General features: G+C 34.8%; 1 long non-coding RNA gene across 1 annotated transcript; it reads right to left on the bottom strand.

Moving 5' to 3' along the window:
• Positions 1 to 6,914: 6,914 nt before the first annotated feature.
• Positions 6,915 to 9,747, bottom strand: LOC125270758. Its single transcript, XR_007185455.1, has 2 exons — positions 9,238 to 9,747; positions 6,915 to 7,718 (listed from the first exon to the last, which is right to left on the bottom strand). It is a non-coding gene; the product is annotated as an uncharacterized LOC125270758 (long non-coding RNA).
• Between the last annotated feature and the right edge of the window lie 11,364 nt (positions 9,748 to 21,111).

The following is a 21,111-nucleotide window of genomic DNA, read 5'->3' as shown; positions in this document are numbered from 1 at the left end:
TGAAACTCACTGTATGTCATTTCCATGTACTGAACTCTTGTTATTCAACTATGCCAAGGAAAATTCAATTTTTAATTCTAGGGCACCTTTAAAAGAGAGTTAGTTACTTTGCTTCACGACCATGTGATCCTTTGCAGGTGTCTGAATGATGTCACATCCTGTCACATGATACTGACCGCATGACTTGATCCAATATGGTCCCTTTATATTGGTTACTCCGAATGACATCAATGAAATTCAATTTTCCAGACATTCTTTCTCATAACAAGGCAACGACTTCTACACAAAATTTTAATATCATTTTGCACTATGTTGATATATGATGTTATGAAATCATGCCAGGATAAAAAATATATACATTTATTACATTTTAAGTAGGGATGTAACGATGCATTCAGAACTGGTTGAAAATAGATTAAAATGTGACGATTCAAGTCGGTTGAGATGCTAAATGAATCAGGGCAGGGGTTTATATGAATGTATATGGTATTTTCTTTTCATCTTCCGTACAATGCATTTTAAAGTAGTTTTAGCAGCGCTGCTTTGTTTACAGCGTCACCTGCTATCAAGACAGTGAATTTGCATTCTCATGCAGCCCGTCTGCTGTTACGAAGTTTTATGTAGCATAATATCACAAAGCTAAAGTCTGAACATTGTGTTTTTGCGTCAATGTTAAAACTTATACAATCTAATTTAAATTCAGAACTGCTCATGCTGCATGTATGTAGCATCTTTGTTGGGATCGTGATTAAAATGCAGTGGTTGCCTCTAATTGTAAATGGCTACAGATAGTTCAGCCTGTAATAGAGCAAATAAACATCTTGTTCATGTACTCATATGAAGAGATTTCTTTTATTAGTATTTTTTATTTATTTGATTCTGTTTTAAAATTTCAATTTAGTTTTCTTATAAAGATATTTCAATTTCACAAAGAAATATGCAGAATTTTATCTGAGAAATAATAAAAAGACCCTTTCTCATTTAAATATCATTTTGTTAAAAAAAAAAAAAAAAAAATCATGAGAAAATCGAATTGTGAAACCAGTATTGTGAATCGTATCGAATCGTGAGTAGAGTGAATCATTACATCCCTAATTTTAAGATATTTTATCACAAATGAAATGGCTGTATTGGCCTTTGGACGGTTAAACCACATGACCTTTTGGCTCTTCAAAATCTTTAAAATACATTTATATTTAGTAAAATATAATTGTGTGTGTGTATGTGTGTGTAAATATATATATATATATATATATATATATATATATATATATATATATATATATATATATATATATATATATATATATATGAAAAAAAAACACGTGTTGGGTCGCCAATTTATAAAGTCTGATAGCTGAAGTAAAAAACCTAAAAAAAATATCCCCATCGCCACAGAAATCAATCGACGGTGTCCTGCTCTTTCTTTTCATAGAATAATACATATTCAGCGAAACTGTAACTGTCAAGCAAATTTCTGTCTTTGTTTTGGACAGCTCTCTTTCCTCTTGTCTTGTGACAAAATCTCTCAAGCCCATCAAAACTGTTTATGAATGTGTTGTCGGGAAGCTTTAAAGGATTCGGGAGAAGCAGGCAGCTATGACAGGGCCCAACTCATCAGCATGCCAGCGTATGAAAACATACAGGGGTACATGAAAGCAGCACACACACACACACACACACACACACTTGTAGGTAACTTATGAAAAGAGTGGTCCAAGGATAAGTATATTTTTATAGAAATCACAGATGAGTATTTTAATTCACCTCAGTGTTAATGAAAATAGCATTTATGACGGCCGTCACATACAGTATGAGAGCTTGCACAACACACACACACACACACACACACACACACACACACACACACACACACATATAAAAGTGTGTATATCAGAATTGATTGTCCTTGTATGTGGTGCATTGCATACAGAAATGTAAATTTAATTAAAATGCAACTCAATAGCAATTCAACATTTCCAGCACCAAAATCAGAATCATTTCTCTTTGGGGTCTTTAATTAATACAACATACAACCAGACAGATTTTCAAAAACCCAAGGTCTGTTCGAAGTACCAATGGGGATTATTGAAGAAATTATCTTGTCAAGGACTGAAATATAGAAAGTTATTAAAATCCATTAACAGGAATGTGTGTGAGAATGTATGCAACCAACTAGCGAAGCAACATTAAATTCACTAACCAGTCAATGGGGAAGATATTAAAGAAAATTAAAATGAAATAAAGAAGAGGGAGGATGTGTTAACACAAGAAGATCGCCTGCTACCGTGAAAAAAAAAGAAAAAAAAAGAAAAGAAAAAAAGGAAAAGACGAAGAGTATGAATGACTTTAAATGCTTTAGAAAGCGCAGCTTTAGGTGCACCTGTTGAGCTCCTCCTGCGGGGTTAACCAGTGGAGAATTATGATATGTCACACATTTTTACACTTTCTGAAAGTAATGAAGTGAATTTCAAGCATGAATGTTAACTTAAAAATTACACTCAAATTTAACTTTAAAAATCTATTACAACTTCAGAATATGTATTTTTAAAATATGCTTTCAGTGCATTGCTGCAATGATAATTTTGAGCATACAGTTTAAAATATACCAAAAATATATTTAAAAAAAATAAAGTTCAAATAAGTACACAAAACTTTCACTTTAAGTATATTTTTCTAAAATACATTTTTAGAAAATACACTAAATTACAATTATTTTAAAGTGTGTTAAAAGTTTTATTGCGACAATAGGTAACATGATGTTATTATACTTTTTATATATTTAAAAATGGTACAATTCTTTGTTAGTATATATATATATATATATATATATATATATATATATATATATATATATATATATATATATATATATATATATATATATATATATACACACACACACACATATATATATATATATATATATATATATATATATATATATATATATATATATATATATATATATATATATATATATACATATATATACTTATACTTATAATACTTATAATATATTTGAAATACAATAAAGTGTATATATATATATATATATATATATATATATATATATATATATATATATATATATATATATATATATACATACAGTACAGTCCAAAACTTTGGAACCACTAAGATTTTTAATGTTTTTAAAAGAAGTTTCGTCTGCTCACCAAGGCTACATTTATTTAATTAAAAATACAGTAAAAACAGTAATATTGTGAAATATTATTACAATTTAAAATAACTGTTTTCTATTTGAATATATTTGACAAAGTAATTTATTCCTGTGATGCAAAGCTGAATTTTCAGCATCATTACTCCAGTCTTCAGTGTCACATGATCCTTCAGAAATCATTCTAATATGCTGATCTGCTGCTCAAGAAACATTTAATGTGTACAATTGTACAAAATATTTGTGTACAATATTTTTTTTTCAGGATTCTTTGATGAATAGAAAGTTCAAAAGAACAGTGTTTATCTGAAATCTAATCTTTTGTAACATTATAAATGTCTTTACTGCCACTTTTGATTGATTTAATGCATCCTTGCTGAATAAAAGTATTCATTTCTTTAATTTCTTTTCAAAAAAATCAAAATCAAAATTCTTACTGACCCCAAACTTTTGAACGGTAGTGTATAATGCTACAGAAGCTTTGTATTTCAGATAAATGCTGTTCTTTTGAACTTTCTATTCATCAAGGAATCCTGAAAAAAAAAGTACACAACTGTTTTCAACATTGAAAATAATCATAAATGTTTCTTGAGCAGCAAATCAGCATATTAGAATGATTTCTGAAGGATCATGTGACACTGAAGACTGGAGTAACGATGCTGAAAATTCAGCTTTGATCACAGGAATAAATTACTTTGTCAAATATATTTAAATAGTACACAGTTATTTTAAATTGTAATAATATTTCACAATATTACTGTTTTTTACTGTATTTTTAATTAAATAAATGTAGCCTTGGTGAGCAGACGAAACTTCTTTTAAAAACATTAAAAATCTTAGTGGTTCCAAAGTATTGGACTGTACTGTATAAATAAATAAATAAATAAATTTAAAAGATCCGGCCAACTTTTTCCATTGCTCCGTGTTCCAGTTCTGATGCTCACGTGTCACTGTTGACTCTTTCGGCGGTGGACAGGGGTCAGCATGGGCACCCTGACTGGTCTGCAGCAATGCAGCTCCATATACAACAAACGGTGATGCACTGTGTATTCTGACACCTTTCTATCAGAACCAGCATTAACTTCTTGAGCAATTTGAGCTACAGTAGCTCGTCTGTTGGATCGGACCACATGGGCCAGCCTTCGCTCCTCACGTGCATCAATGTCCGCCCATGACCCTGTCGCTGGTTCACCACTGTTCCTTCCTTGGAGCACTTTTGATAGATACTGACCACTGCAGACCGGGAACACCCCACAAGAGCTGCAGTTTTGGAGATGCTCTGACCCAGACGTCTAGCCATTACAATTTGGCCCTTGTCAAACTCGCTCAAATCCTTACGCTTGCCCATTTTTCCTGCTTCTAACACATCAACTTCGAGGACAAAATGTTCACTTGCTGCCTAATATATCCCACCCACTAACAGGTGCCGTGATCAAGAGATAATCAGTGTTTTTCACCTGTTAGTGTTCATAATGTTATGCCTGATCGGTCCACAAAACTTCACATTACTCAACCATACACTTTGCAAAAAACACCACCTTAATATTATTAAAATCCAGCACTAAAAAGTGAAACTCGTTCCCTTCCATTTAATGCAGAGACACTGTAATTTTCAGCATAACCTTTCCAACATCCCAGTTTCCCAACTTCACTTTTTCATTCATGTGCATATAACTCAAAATTATGTTTCTGACTCCGTTGAAGGCCGAATAAGAGTGTGAGCGATTCTCTGGTCTCTCCAGAACGTCCTTATATCTTAAAGAGAAGGGAGTGCCTGTTAAAGTACAGGATTCCTCTGAGTGTCAGCACAAAACTGAATCATTGATTCAAATACAATACTGCTGAGGTGGTTCCAGTCCTCACAGCCTGATGTGCCCATCAGCAGAATCGGCACAGAGCTTCAAATCCAAACAAATATATACACTGACAAATGAGATGTACAGTAAAGGAGAGCGTCCCTCCACGGGCGATTCTAGACTCCGTTTCTTCTCAAACCCGCTACAAATAAATGATTAATCTGTGATCGCCTCAACCTTAAACTCTATCATTATGGCTCCAATCCAGTATGCAGTGAGCTGACTACATAGGCAGCATTTTAAGGCATCATAGGTGAACCATCAACAAAAAGGTTGTTCTTTGTATGCTTCACAGCAAAGACAATCCAATAAATGCAATATATTAAATTATATATGAAGAGTTCAGTTAAAACAACCTCTAAGTCTGTCTGACATGTTTTCTTTTAAATGAACATATTTTTTATTTACCAGGCCCCTATATGTTTAGGTTCAGTCATTTCACTTTAATGGCAATGAAAAGGTTATTAGTCAGTTATTGAAATGCCTTATTTTAAAAAATGTCACTTTAGTCAATTTATTGGTATTTAACCAATTTGACTGTCATTGCCAGTGTAACAATGTTCAAAACATGATAAAAACTTGCAGCATTGCAATTGGCTCTATGCACGGAGCGTTCTTTAGAACTTCTGCAATAATATAAGCCAGCTCGAAAACTTCCAGTGAGATGTCATTTGCTGGTGTGTTGAGCGTCAGTAGTGAAATACTTAGTTTATAATCAGAATATAGTCACTTAAATAGTCAGGCATAGCATTAATGTAGTTATTCAAACATAAGAGAGCATAAAAAATAAATAAATAAAGTCGTACCTCAGTGTTCCTACTCAGCTAAATTCAATTCGACCATCAGTTTTCACACTTTCATGTGAAAAAAAGCTTCAAAAATTAAATATTTATTGTGCACTTTAGTTAGATTAATTGAATAAAATGTGTTTTCACAAGTGTGCTGAAATCATTGATCTTGCGCTGCTGTGATTATAAAGTGAGAGTGCAGTGCTCGCTTTCTGTGTCATTCATTCACAAGAAAAGTTATTGTTTTTCATGAGATTTTTCATACTTCACATTGATAAAATGTATTTTTAAACCTAGTTATTTTATAATGTTTAATATTTATTTAAAAAAGAAGTGAAAAATGATTAGAGGAAATGGCTGATATATACGCAAATAAATGCTACTTTGCCGCCACCTGCTGGTTTAAGTGGTAATTAATGTCTTTTTTATTTTTAAACAAGTATTTTCTATCAAATGTTGAATTTCTTACATTTTTAAACGTTTGGTTTTACAATGGGGACAATCTCAGAAGGATGAACAAATAATGTTTGTGGTCGTCACATTAAAAATAACATTTGAAGTGCTGGGGAAAAAAAAATGTGTGTGCGTGTCTAATTACAGACAGCGTTTTTAAACGTCCCAATAGCTTCGTCTTTATTGCAATCAATAAAACTGGTTTAGTGGCAAATTAGGTAAATGTGACTGCATTAAAATATGAATACAACATTAAAAAGTCAACCATTGATGGTTTTGTGTCGATGTATGAACAGGTATTTCTGAATGGGCTAACGCTGGGATTTAGCAGATTTGATGGGTCCTCCGGTAAAAGTCGTGTTCTGGGGGGATAAAATCTCTTTTGTGATGCGGTTCCCCTGGTATAATTAGCATTGCATGGACTAAATATGTTATTTGAGGTTGCTTCAATCCACGGACATGAAAAACAACTGTTAAAGTAGCCCGATTCTGCGGGAAATCCACAGACTTGGCAACACTGCCTCTGGAGCTAAAATTCAGATATGGAAATGAGCATTTCATTTCTGACACGCACTGTAAGCAATCAACCAATCACAACAGACTGGGCCATCTGACCAATCAGAGCAGAATGGGCTCTCAGAAAGGTGGAGACCGAGTCCTTTATTGAACAGTTTCAGACAGAGGCGATGATGCAATGTAAATTATGAGAAAATTAATGTTTTTTTAACCTTCAATACATGTTAACGTATCATAGGAGACCTGCAAAACAAAATTAGGAGCCTTTAAATTAGCATAATAATGGCACTTTAAGAAGTACAGTATGCTCTCTAGTATCACACACTTGGAAACTGTTGGCCTAGTATATTGCGTAAAGTGTTTCTGGCCTGAAATCCCAGAATCGCCTCTGCTTCCCACACTGAAGCTTAAACAAGCACGACGTCCGCTGTCTTTAGCAGTTCTCCGGACGCTCTGGGAAAACACGCAAGCTCGTGTAGTACTCATCCCTGCTGTGAATCTGAACACAACATAAAACACAACTTATCTCCCTCACTCATTCCATCAAAATCACTCTTTTTCCTGACTCTATTTTCTCAGTCCATACTAGGAGACGAAAGAAAAAACCCTTCATCCCACATACTGAGTCTGTTCTTTTTCCCCGTTATGGACAGAGATGACACACGACACAAGAAGTGATGAGAAAACTGTGGGGAGGCTTCCAGTAGATTGATTCTCCCATCTCCTCATTCTTTTCTAGTTAGTCTTTTATTGACTACAAAGGTAGGGGCGAGGCACGGGAGGAGGACGGGCCTGGCCTGTTTAATCCTGAGGGCATTGCAGGAAGGTGATCACTTCTTAAGGCCTACAAGGAAATCAGCGGCATGGAGGAGCACTTAAGCTGCTTTAAAACACAGGACGGGAAGAGTTCAGCGCCGCTACTCACTGGGGAGGAAGAGAGACAAAAACAATGAAGACGACTGAAGGAGAAAAAGAAACGCATTAAGACGTGGGAGAGGGAATCGTAAGATAATATGCTTCAGCAAATTCGCAACTCGTTTCACTTCAACAGCATATTCCTAAATCAAGCAGGTTATTGATAAACAAGAAAAAAAAAAAAAAAAAAAAACGAAGGGCAGGATTTTACACATCAGTAATTGATTGGATTGTGAAAAGCAGATGTTACTCACCAGAATTAGGAGGGACTGTGATTAAGAAATTTAGTTTAAGAATAGAGTATTTTTGTATGGAAGAAGATTAGGGCCAAGCAATAATAAAAAAAAAATAATAATCTCGAGATTAAAGTTGTCAAATTTCGAGAAAAAAGTCGAGATAAAATGTTGAGAATAAACTCGTTAAATTATGAGAATAAAGTTGTTAAATTACGAATTTGTTCTCATAATTTAACGACTTTTTTCTCATAATTTAATGACTTTATTCTCATAATTTAATGACTTTATTCTCATAATTTAGTGACTTTATTCTCAACATGTTATCTCGACTTTTTTCTCGAAATTTAACGCCATTTTTCTCATAATTTAACGAATTTGTTCTCATAATTTAACGACTTTTTTCTCATAATTTAATGACTTTCTCATAATTTAGTGACTTTATTCTCAACATTTTATCTCGACTTTTTTCTCGAAATTTAACGCCATTTTTCTCATAATTTAACGAATTTGTTCTCATAATTTAACAACTTTTTTCTCATAATTTAATGACTTTTTTCTCATAATATAATGACTTTATTCTCAACATTTTATCTCGACTTTTTTCTCGAAATTTAACGCCATTTTTCTCATAATTTAATGAATTTGTTCTCATAATTTAACAACTTTTTTCTCATAATTTAATGACTTTTTTCTCGTAATTTAATTACTTTATTCTCAACATTTTATCTCGACTTTTTTCTCGAAATTTAACGAGTTTTTTCTCAAAATTTAACAACTTAAATCTCGAGATGGTTTTATTTTTTTATTATTGCTTGGCCCTAATCCTCTTCCGTATTTTTGTCTTGTTTTTCATTCAAAAAAATTAAGAATCCTTAAAACAAGACTAACTTTTATCAGTGAACATACCTTGATTTTTTTCGCCCTATTATCAGCTTGCTTTTTGTACCTTATTTTAAGCTTAAACCTCATTATTTAAAAAAAAAAAATAATGAACCGAAAAATCATTCATTACATTTAAAAAAAAAAAAAAAGAAACTTTTCTCATAAATGAACTTCTAAAGGATGCAGGTGCTTTTGCTTGATCAAACGAAGGGATTTCTGTCTTGCTGATGGTCTGGTCTACTGCATAAAGGACACAAAAAGACGACAGCCAAAGTCCTTTATCTGACAACTAACTATTCCAGCAGTTGACTGTGTTATTTATCTAATTGGAGGCTCACTGGATTTCAGGGATTTAGATATACAGATTAAACATCACACCTGCCGTCTAATACCAATGCTTCAACTTTTACCGTTTTCCTCCTGCTCCACGTCCCTCTACCCCCGGCCATGTCAGACAGACAGCGGCGGCGATTACCCAGTGTCCTCTGGGAGAGAGAAGAGGACATGTGGTAATCTCTCACCATACAGCTTAAACTCTATTGCACTTCAAGGCAGATAAGTCATGTTTATTCAAGGCAAAAACAAAAGCATTTCCAAATGTAATTCTTTTCTGGATCTGAAGAAATAGATATCTTTTTAGCCATAGTGGTTTTGATATATTTCATATGAACGTTGTCATGTTACATTCAGGCACTAAAACTAGTAGTCACTAGTAAAAATTGGCTTTGGAAAGTAAATCAAATTATTAACAGTGGCTACTGTGACATGGTTAAAGTTGGTCGAGAGTCAGACTTTTGATGATGGAAGCAAATAACGCAAATAATTCAAAGCGAAGACAAACTTTCCACTAAAGAAAACATAGAAAGAATTTAAAGAGCAAGTATATCGTTAATGTCCTTTGTCCTGTAATGACACATAAACATAGCACTAAAATTAAAATATATCACAAATGCAAGGTAAGGTAAAAAAAATAAATAAATAAAAAAAAATAATAATATATATATATATATATATATATATTATATTATCCTATTATAATACGCAGAAAAATATGCATAATTTAAATAATGACTATATATACTGTGTATATAGTCATTAAAAATATTTTTTCTCCTATATATATATTCAATTTTGCATTCAATTTTAATAGGAAAATACAGTTACTGTGCTGGTTAAAAAAAAAAAAAAAAATCATTTGGTAAATTTTCTTCACATTTCATCATTGGCAGCTGTGACAAAAGGTTAATTTTGGACCCTGGTTACATTTACATGTCACGTTATCAACTAACACAAAGGTTAGAACAGCAAGGCTGGTTTACCGATTGTTTTGATATTAATTTCCGTTTACGCCGGCGTCTTCCAGGACTACTTGATCACAGGCCACACACACATGTTCCTTCAAGCCTTTACATTCACACCGTCAAATGCGTGAGCGCAATGCACAAAGCATCTGCCGCATTAACCTGTTCACCTTCACGCATGTGCAGCACTCGTGAAGGAGGAAGATCCATCCCACACAACAAATCTCTCTCATAATGAGGCTTTTTTCCTCTGGAAAACAGCAACTTTGTAGCATCTATTACAGAGGAAATGAGTGCTGTTTAGCACTAAACTCTCCTAAATCGCCCCCTGCGAGGTGTGTATCAACACACAGCTGAGCAGTGATGATAAAACGCCCACAATACATTTGAGGGGATAAAATATGGAATTAAAGTATGTGATAGATATGACTTCAGTGGAGTGGGAGAACAAAAAGTAAACTCAAGATAGAGCCGAAAGGTCAGCGGCCGCCGTCATGTTTGAAAATGATGAGCGACACGTGGAAAGCGTTGGTGGGCTCTCGGAGTCTGAGCAAAGAGCCGGCTGTCCGAACGCATTTCCAAGTCTGAGAGAGCGACTTTAAAATTAATGAAGGGGGAACTCTGACTTTTAGTCAATGTAAAATTTTCATTAATGTTATTATTCCGTTGTCTGTGTGGTGCTGAATTTATATCACTTCACGTTCCGCGCTCTGAATTTTTATACCCTGAATCTGGAAAATCACTGGAGTCATGGAGGTGGGAGTGAAACAAAGAAAGAAAACTTCTATTCTAAAGTTCTACGCACTGCAGAAAATCATATTCTACTTCAGTATTTTGGTCTGGTTTTCCAGTTAAAATATTTAAAAATATTTAAAACATAAGCAACACTGAGGATGATCTGTTTTCATAGACAGTATCTTGAATATAAGTGTCTTTCTGCACAGGTTTATTTATATGTAAAACAAGCAGGGAAAAAAACAGTCCAGTAAGACAAAATACACATTAAATACACAGTTTTGAGTATTTGTAAATATTTTAACTTGAAAACAAGTAAAAAAAAAAAAAAAAAAGAGAGAGAGAGATTTTTGCAGTGTGACCATAAACACATGCACTATTTTTTCTTGGTACATTTTGCCTAATATTTACAGTATTACATTATATTATGACCAAAATGTTACATCAAAGTATTGTACATTTAAATCAGTATGAGTATATATAAATAATAGTTATTTTGCTGGAAAAACAACAACCAAATGGCTTGTGTATTAAATAACCATCAATTCATTCCAAATTTTGGATAATTAATTAAATTAGATACTTATTAGATACAAATGGTAACTGTTTTGTCCTTTAAAGAGGTCATGAATTGAGAAATCAACTTTTTTTTGAACTTTTGATATATAAAATTATAGTCATTGTACTATAAGAATATCCTGTTTCAGAACTGAAAACTTCCTTGTTAGTCCAATAAAAGCTTTTATTGACACCAGGCCCATTGATCGACTCGTCCGGGAATGTGTCTATCTGGGTGAAACGCCGCCTCCGCAGAAGAAATCAACGCCTACTTCATCATTGCAACGTTAGCGCCGCCTACTGGCATGTTAGCAAGATGACGAGGAGAGAAGAGCGATACAGGACTAAAAATAACATTACCTTTCAAAGGATCCAAATGCTAGGAATATGGTTATTTATTTTCAACAATGTGAATATCTCAGTTGAGCATTATTTATTTGTATTCGGTATTTCATTGTGGATTCTTTGGTAAATCAATCACATTTCAGCTCAGGCTTTGCAAAAAGACTTTTCCCAATTTATAAGACTCAACCATTAAATATTACAGTCACACAGTAAACGCTAAAGTACATACACACATTATATCTTTCTGCATTAAGAGAGATTCTGTGCATTAAATCTGAGGTCTGTACAATTTTCCCTGCCTGATACAATCATTTATTTCAGCACTAAATGAATGAGGAATCTTGAAACAAAACAAAAAGAAAACACAAGAGCTCCACAGCTGTAAAGAATCGATTCTCTGTGGCGTTTATGGTGGCGATGGCTGCGACTGAAGAGGCCCGAGCTCTTGGGGCGAAAACGGCTCTCTGTCAATAGCTCTGAAATGCTATCCTTGTCTCAAGTAGTGCTCCACTTCACAGAGGACTGCTCCATTCTGTGGAGCCTCTAATAACAACTCTCTTCAGATATGAGGAAAACAGCGCTTACACCCCAAAAGAGTTTCAGGCTCAAGTGTGAGCAGCAGCACTATCAGCAAAACACGTCGAGGATGAATATTCTTTTGTCAGAAGGAGAAAGGAAAGAGGGGGGAAATTGGCAGAGGAAACTATGAAAATTAAATTTGAGTTTATGTAAAGATGGATCCACATGCAGAGGTACACTTCATGTAATCTAAGACTGGAATTACTGATGTATATATTAAAATTAAAAGGTAACCGCCTGGTAGTTTTTCACTGATTTAAGTCAAAATATGAAATATGTATTAATCGCTTTTTTTGTATTTGGGACCGATGACATGACGTTTTTGTCCAAAGGCCTTAATAATAATAAAAAACAAAGATATGACATCCAAAGTATGTAAGGCAGTACAACTAGATCTCTTTTATTAAATCCAAAAGGTTTTAATTTTGCTACATATAAAAGGTATTTTAAAGACTTTGAAGTGTCAAAAAGTCATTCCGAAAGGCCAATACAGCCATTTAATTAGTGATTAAAATATCTTAAAATGTATATATTTTTTATTCTGGCATGATTTTATAACATCATATGTCAACACAGTGCAAAATGGTATTAAAATTATGTGTAGAAGTCATTGCTTTGTTATGAGACAGAATGTCCGGAAAAATGAATTTCATTTATGTCATTTGGAGTAATTAATATAAAGGGACCATTTTGGATCAAGTCATGCTGTCAATATCATGTGACAGGATATGACATCATTCAGATACCTGCAAAGGACCACAAGGTCTTGAAGCAAAGTAACTAACTCTCTCTTAACTATTTGAAAAAATCATGTTTTCACTTGCTCATGAGAAACACAATTACAGCAAAATTGATCCAATCATAGACTCTTAAGTATTGGCCTATTTAAATCCAAACAGCGACAGTGTATATAACAATGTAAAAACTGATTATGACCAAAAAAAAATGTAAAGGTGCCGTAGAACGTGTTTTCAAAAGATGTAATATAAGTCTAAGGTGTCCCCTGAATGTGTCTGTGAAGTTTCAGCTCAAAATACCCCATAGATTTTTTTTTTTTTCTTCATTTTTTTAACTGCCTATTTTGGGGCATCATTAAATATGCGCCGATTCAGGCTGCGGCCCCTTTAAATTCCCGTGCTCCCCGCCCCCCGAGCTTGCGCTTGCCTTAAACAGCATAAACAAAGTTCACACAGCTAATATAACTCTCAAAATGGATCTTCACAAAGTGTTCGTCATGCAGCATGTCTAATCGCGCAAGTATGGTATTTATTTGGATGTTTACATTTGATTCTGAATGAGTTTGATAGTGCTCCGTGGCTAAAGCTAACATTACACACTGTTGGAGAGATTTATAAAGAATGAAGTTGTGTTTATGAATTATACAGACTGCAAGTGTTTAAAAAATGAAAATAACGACAGTCTTGTCTTCGTGAATACAGTAAGAAACGATGGTAACTTTAACCACATTTAACAGTACATTAGCAACATGCTAATGAAACATTTAGAAAGACAATTTACAAATATCACTAAAAATATCATGATATCATGGATCATGTCAGTTATTATTGCTTCATCTGCCATTTTTCGCTGTTGTCCTTGCTTGCTTACCTAGTCTGATGATTCAGCTGTGCACAGATCCAGATGTTAATACTGGCTGCCCTTGTGTAATGCCTTGAACATGAGCTGGCATATGCAAATATTGGGGGCGTGCATATTAATGATCCCGACTGTTATGTAACAGTCGGTGTTATGTTGAGATTCGCCTGTTCTTCGGAGGTCTTTTAAACAAATGAGATTTACATAAGGAGGAGGAAACAATGGAGTTTGAGACTCACTGTATGTCATTTCCATGTACTGAACTCTTGTTATTCAACTATGCCAAGGTGAATTCAATTTTTAATTCTAGGGCACCTTTAAGTAGATGTTTTGTTATATTACATATTTCTGCTGCATGGAGTTATAATATAGTGATCATGGCATATGGCTCATTGCCATTGAGACAAATGGGAATACTAACAGTACACCTACTTTTTCCAATCAATTCCTAATGAATAATCATGTCTTGCACTAGATTTAAACTTGTTGAATGTCCAGTTTTAGCAAGAAATATGTCAAAAAAAATGACAAAAAAGTGCTGCAAAATAGTGTTTAACATTGACTTTAAAGAGAAAAAGACAGAATAAAAATTGTTTGCAGACAGGATTGCTCCCCTGTTGCACAACAGCTGCATCAAATGCCAAAGCATGTGTAAGACGGCACACAGATGGTGTTGCCATGTAAACAAAAGCAAAAAGCTCCAGAAATGCACCAAGCAATTACATCCTAGCAGACAAATGAGCAAACACACACATATCAGACAAACCCTACATTTGAAATAGAACACTATCATATATGTATATTGTGTAAAATATTCAAATTGTCTGTATGCATGCAATGCTCCAATGAACCGGAAGTTAAAATAAGGCTTTTTCTGGACACATTACTTGTTCTGAATGACAAAATTGAATATAGTTTTATGCAAAACGTTATTTTAAAATGTCAAGAAGTAAATAGTAAGCTTGCATTCCTATTTGAACATAGACAATCTAAAATAGACTAATAAAAGTCCTCACTTGCATAGACAGTATCTTAAATATGTTTGAATGAACAAGCTCATGCATCTCTCAAAGAGGACGTGATCTCTTTCATTCTGACGGCTTGTAAACTCCGTGACCCGGAGGAATCACTGTTCTACCAGCTATCCTGCTTCCTCTTTAATCTCTGGGATCAAAGTTGGGTCAATAAAAATCATCTTAGCGTTTGCTCAGAAGGGGAAAAGAGCATTTACTTTCGCACTAATTGGGAAGCATCATATTTGTTTGTAAGAGTAAGCTCATTTAAATCCTAATAAGCTTTTTAGATTCTCGTCGGGGGATTTTGCAAGCGTACCATTGTGTGTTATTGATAACGGACCTTGTTGCCGGATGTTCAAGTTTGTTAGTTCGGACTAAATCAATGTCCACTTCATGGGTCTAATTTGTGGAATCTGTAAGAAAGGAAAAGCCGGAAAATGAAGTAGGTATTGAAGTTCTAATAGGCATGTCAATGTCCTGCTGTTTGTCTGGCAGAGAGAATCCACAGGAATGAGCCTTAAAAATACAGCTGCTTCAAGATTACGCTCATTAATTCAAATCCCGTCACAATCTGGGAACATGCTAAATCTGTGGGAGGAAGTGTGCAGCATGCATACAGACAGGCAAAGTAAAGACAGAAAATGGGTTCAATCACAGTTACTGGTAAACATTACTGTGGTTATAATGGTAAAAGACTGAAAATGCAATGGTAAAAACCTGTTAACAGACATAATGGCGCATTTCATAACATTTTACAGTAAAATACAGTTAAAGGCACAATATGTCATTTTTGGCCACTAATGGTCGCTTATTCAAAACAAAGGTGTAGCTTGATGATCGCTGAATCATTGGAGGTGTTGTCTTCACGTCTACAGCTGATGGAAAAGAATCAGATGATCATAATCATCTCATATTAATGGATGAGCTGATGTATTATAGATTTATTAACATTACTCTAGTATGAAGCAAGGTGTGGAGCGGAATAAGGCCGTTGGAGCGAGTGACGAGTGCGACACACGGTCCGTGTCCTGGTTGAAATTGCTTATTTCTCTGGATTTAAAAATTCTTGGAAACATTTGGAATAATGTTAGTACACAACTCAGCAAAATATATAACATTGTTCAAGTGGTTTTTGGATATTTTAATCCAGAATTTTACATATTTTGCCTTTAAATTTAACAAGCCCTCTTCTAATTTTGTAACACTAGTTCCTGGTTTCACAGACAGGGCTTAGCCTAAGCCAGGATTAGGCCTTAGTTCAATTAGGGCATTTAAGTAGCTTTTATAAACATTCACTAGAAAAAAACATTACTGGTGTGCATCTTGAGACTAAACAATGGCTCTGACATAAGATCTGTCAGTACAAGTTACTTTCAGTTACAACCAGTGTTGGGCACATTACTTTAAAAAAAGTAATTAGTTATAGTTACTAATTACTTCTCACAAATAGTAACGGAGTTATTAACTGAGTTACATCATTATAAAAGTAACTTTTTTTAAAGTTTCCCTTACCAGGGAAAGTAACTATTGCGTTACTTTATTATTTTTTTTAAATATGTCAAATAACTTGAATGCCCCCAATATTAAATATAAGTCTAAGAATAAATTATTCTTGATCCGACTCGTGACTCATGATCCGCTCTTCCTCGCGACATGAAATTTCTCTGTACTGTACTATACGTGTTGGTAGCCATTAAAGAAAATGTAGTTTCATATTTACGTTTAAATAGTCCTATGTTATGTTTTAAATTCATTTACTTGATTATGAAAAGTGAACACCATGAGTAAGATGCATCATAAGATGCGCAATATATCGGGAGACATGGAGTGGGTCAGACATGATTTTGACCACTTCATTAAGTTTTGTTTTATAGAAAGCCTCTCTTTAAAGCGATTTTCGTTTTGTAAAAATTGTATCTTAATTTTAATCAATGTTTCATCAATCAATTGCCTGGATTTAATAAATAAGAAGCAAATATAGCAGACTCATGGCAGGCGCGGGCACGATCACTGGCGCGTGAACTGGAGCACGTCTTACAGGCTACAGAACCGAAACTCAGAGGCTGCTTGCCTTGCAGACATGAGAAATATATCTATAGAAAGCTTGAAATATCTAAAAACGAAAAGAAATAGGCTACTCTGATTATGTAGCCTCATCCGAATGAAATGTGCATTTTCTCTCTAGGCGCGTCCAGTATATGCGGAGACGATGAGAATCAGCAATGTCAACTTCATCTTCGCAGCAGACACTGATTCAGAAAACATTACTTTATTAATAAACAATTAAAATGTCTCCTTGCTGTTTTGGTCACATTCATAATTATTACTTTTGCCGGTTCTTTATGGCAAGCTTTATGCATGCGCTTGAGTGCCTATTACATAAACGCTCATTATTATGGTTTATTCTCTCTAGTATTTAAGAAATTAAATTAATATAAATGTGATTAGTCAACTAATGGCTTAAATGAATAGCTACTAGTCGACTAGAACAACTTATTTCCCATTTTTTCGATCCAGCATGTCACAAAGGGTAGTCTGGTTTGAGCTCGCGCTCAGCTCGCATGCTCATAGACACACACACAGAGCATCGTACATTATTATCAGTTTAAAATTATATTTGAGTATGACTAACCCCAGCACACACCAGAGAAAAATCTTTGCAGGTCCTGTGGCTGAGAGAGAGCCTACTCGGATGAAAACCGCTTCAGTGAGCTCAATTATAGTAACGCAGCATTTTTTTTGCCAGTAACGCTAACGGCGTTGTAACGGGAGAAAAAGTAATTCGTTTGATTACTCGTTACTGAAAAAAGTAACGGCGTTAGTAAGTTTATTTATAACGCCGTTATTCCCATCACTGGTTACAACAACTCAAACATGCATTTTAGTCTAGGACTAGCTTAAGCCTTGTCTGTAAAACCGGGGGTAGGTGTTTTAGAAAAACGGAAAGTAGCATCCAAATTTACACTGACTTTACACAATAAAAAACTAAAAAACAAATTCAAGCACAGGGAAATATAGGCAAAACAAAATAAATCCAAACATGGGGAGAAAAGAGAACCGAAAACATCACAGACAACACCAGACACTGAACAAAGGAAACACTGGGGTATAAATACACAGGATAACCAGGGACTAACAAGGGACAGGTGTGGGTAATGAATTGCTATGGAAACAATCTAAACACAAGAACTGAACACTGGGAACAATAGGAAAAGAATAGAATTTGCTTCAACATAAGAGTCCATAAATACAAAACAGGGAAAACGGGGCAAGAATTGCAACAAATGTACAGTAAATTGACATTCCCAGAATTCTCTGTGACAGCTCACAATTGATGGTTTTTCATTCAAATAATTAAGTTTATTCTAGGTTTTTTTTAATCAGTTCTATATATTAGGGTTTTATGTTACATCTTATGTTGTTAGATTAATGTTTTTTACATTATTTTAGTGTTGTGTGTTACCATGATGGGGCTTTGTACAGTATTTGTGTCCATGACACCTTCTATTTATTAATATTTATATCAGCCTGTAGAAAAACTACTTGTGATGTACAGTACTTTGATTAATCATGTGGCTTTCCCTTCACCATCTGTGTTTTTGAGGAGGTTGTCAGAATATTATAACTGTGTTTTTAACTGTATGAGTTCTGGCAACGACAGCTGCTGTTTTTTTTTGTTGTTTTTTTTAAATAATTATCACAGATTTTTCACAGATAAATATCACAATATCCCTTTAATATGTTAACTTATCAGTGCATACACTCAAAAACTTGTTCTGTGCGTTCTATCCATCTACTCACAGTCAGCTGACGAATCACCACACAATTGAGTGAGTGCTCAGTTTGTCAAGGGTTATCAGTCCAGAGAAAGAACCATGGGACACTGATATCAATGAGGGTGCATTTTGATCTTGTCTGGCACAATATTTGACGATTTAACAAAACTCTTTACCGGGCGTCACATGTTAAATGCGCATGCCATGCAATACCATGGATCACTCACTGATCCAGGGTTTGAGTGTGAGACAATGTGCCAGTGCATTTCATCCATAACCATAAATGACCATACAATCCTACTGGACCACTGATTTAGGCACTAAAACACGGCATATAACTCATTTTTCTGGAAGGGAATGGGATTGAGGTTAAACCAGGGGCTGCTTTACTGTTTACAAAATGTAGGAAGTGTTCCCACACTTTTGATTAATGAATCCCCAAGATTTTCTAGTCTACACAAGCACTCAACAAAGTGGAAGGTCTGACAAAAGACCGATGACTAATCTAAACTCACCCAAACACCAGCCCTTAAACTAAACTCGAACTTAACTACGCCACTCCCAAAGCAAATACACAGATATTTAAGTCCCTAAATGATACATTTTCAGATTTTCATTTTAAAAAGTTTAAGTTCATAGCCATAGAAAAAAATTAGACTGACAAAGCTAATGTCTTCATTGCCTGATGTAATGTTTAGGAAGGCTTTAGGTGTTTGTCTATCAACTATCAAAAATCAACTGGTCGTGAGAAACGTGAGAAAGGTAGTTTTGGTACGCCTTTCTCTGCAAGCATGTGAAAAAACGAGCCGCTCAGATTTCGCTCCCCTGGTGACATAGGATGGGGATCTTATTATAATAGTGCTGTCCCTTAATCTGCACTTTTCCACCCACGTTGCCGCCATTTTGTTTTCACAAGCGGCACGGTGTACCAGTTCTAACGCCATGGCAAATCTTTGAGCAAAGCATGCTAACTCTTCTGTCGTTGGCTGCACAGACAAGCACAGAAAACTATTTAGGCCATGTTGGGCTGCTTTAGAGAAGAGGAGGAGTTGTTGTAGTAGAGTGTTGTTACCATGCTGTCATTTTACGCCGGACACAACAACGGTCGATTTGCACAAAAGATTAACATGACGGCACATGCTAGTCCATAATTTATCCACTAACCATTCAGAAACGTCCAGTTTCATTCTAAAAGTTGTAACTTCTTCCTCCGGAGTCTCTCCATCAGTGTCGACTCCGGTTTGAACAATGTAAGGCAATTTTTTATTTGTCAATAATAGAAATCAAAACATGAACATGAAAACAACAAAAGATAATTAATAAACTCTAAACTGATTTTAAGTTGGATATTTTTATAATGATTTATGAGACAAATCCTCCTGTTAAAAAAATTATATGAAGAAATTTACAATTGATTGTTTTAAGATTTAAATAATTGCCATGACTTTTCCGGGTCTAAAGTGGATGGTAAATAAATAAATAAATAGTGATTTTTAAAAATTCAGTTCCATTATATTTCTAATGTATTCCATGATTGTGTATTCTAAAACAAAGAAATTGATAAAACTAAAAACACATGGAACATGAAAACTATGAATGAGAATCATATACATTCTATATGTGATTCTATGTTTGTAGTTGTTTTCGTCGGGATATCTGTTATGAATTTTTCACTGTACAATTCCAGGTCCTTTAAGAGACTCCAGCTAATGGCAGTGGGCAGGCTGAGAGGTTCTTTCTGAAAACGAATCCCGTCTGCGAACAAAACAATAACAGGTTTTTCTGATTCGCTGAAAAGACGCATAAAGCTTTATTGATAAGAAATATTGCACGCTTCCATAAGCTATCATCTTCCTCTCTGGTCTTAATAGAGAATCTCTTTCAAAGCTAATCTTTCAGAATTACACAATCTGGCTATTAGAAGAAAGCCAGAGAGGTTCAGATTCTTTCTACAGATGAATGCATTAGTGTGCGCAGGGCAAGCGTCTATTGTGATGGCCGTTTACACTATTGTGAGCCGCAGTCACTCTCGGCGAAGCCTAAAAGGTGTGGGCAACATAGGGTCAGGGCCGCGCTAACTGTGTCCATATCCGAGACGAAATCAACAGATCTCGTATCTTTTCTCTCCGACTTTTCTCCTTCCACGCTGAACACACAAGCAACCCTGGACAACCCTGGATGTATCAATAGGCCGATATGTACCAAGGTCAGAGTGTAATCTTTTTGAATGGAGCCGACATCAGAATAATGTTCAGAGAATGTTTACAAAGACAAATCTGCCCATCTGCCGCGAGGCCGGGAGCCGCAACGAAGATCTTTAATGGAAATAAGTGTTAACACAGACACACCTGCACCAAAACTTTGTGTTTTCCCTCCAA

Source organism: Megalobrama amblycephala, linkage group LG6 (assembly GCF_018812025.1).
Source record: "Megalobrama amblycephala isolate DHTTF-2021 linkage group LG6, ASM1881202v1, whole genome shotgun sequence".
Taxonomy (NCBI): Eukaryota; Metazoa; Chordata; class Actinopteri; order Cypriniformes; family Xenocyprididae; genus Megalobrama; species Megalobrama amblycephala.
This window is presented reverse-complemented; position numbering and strand designations above follow the sequence as displayed.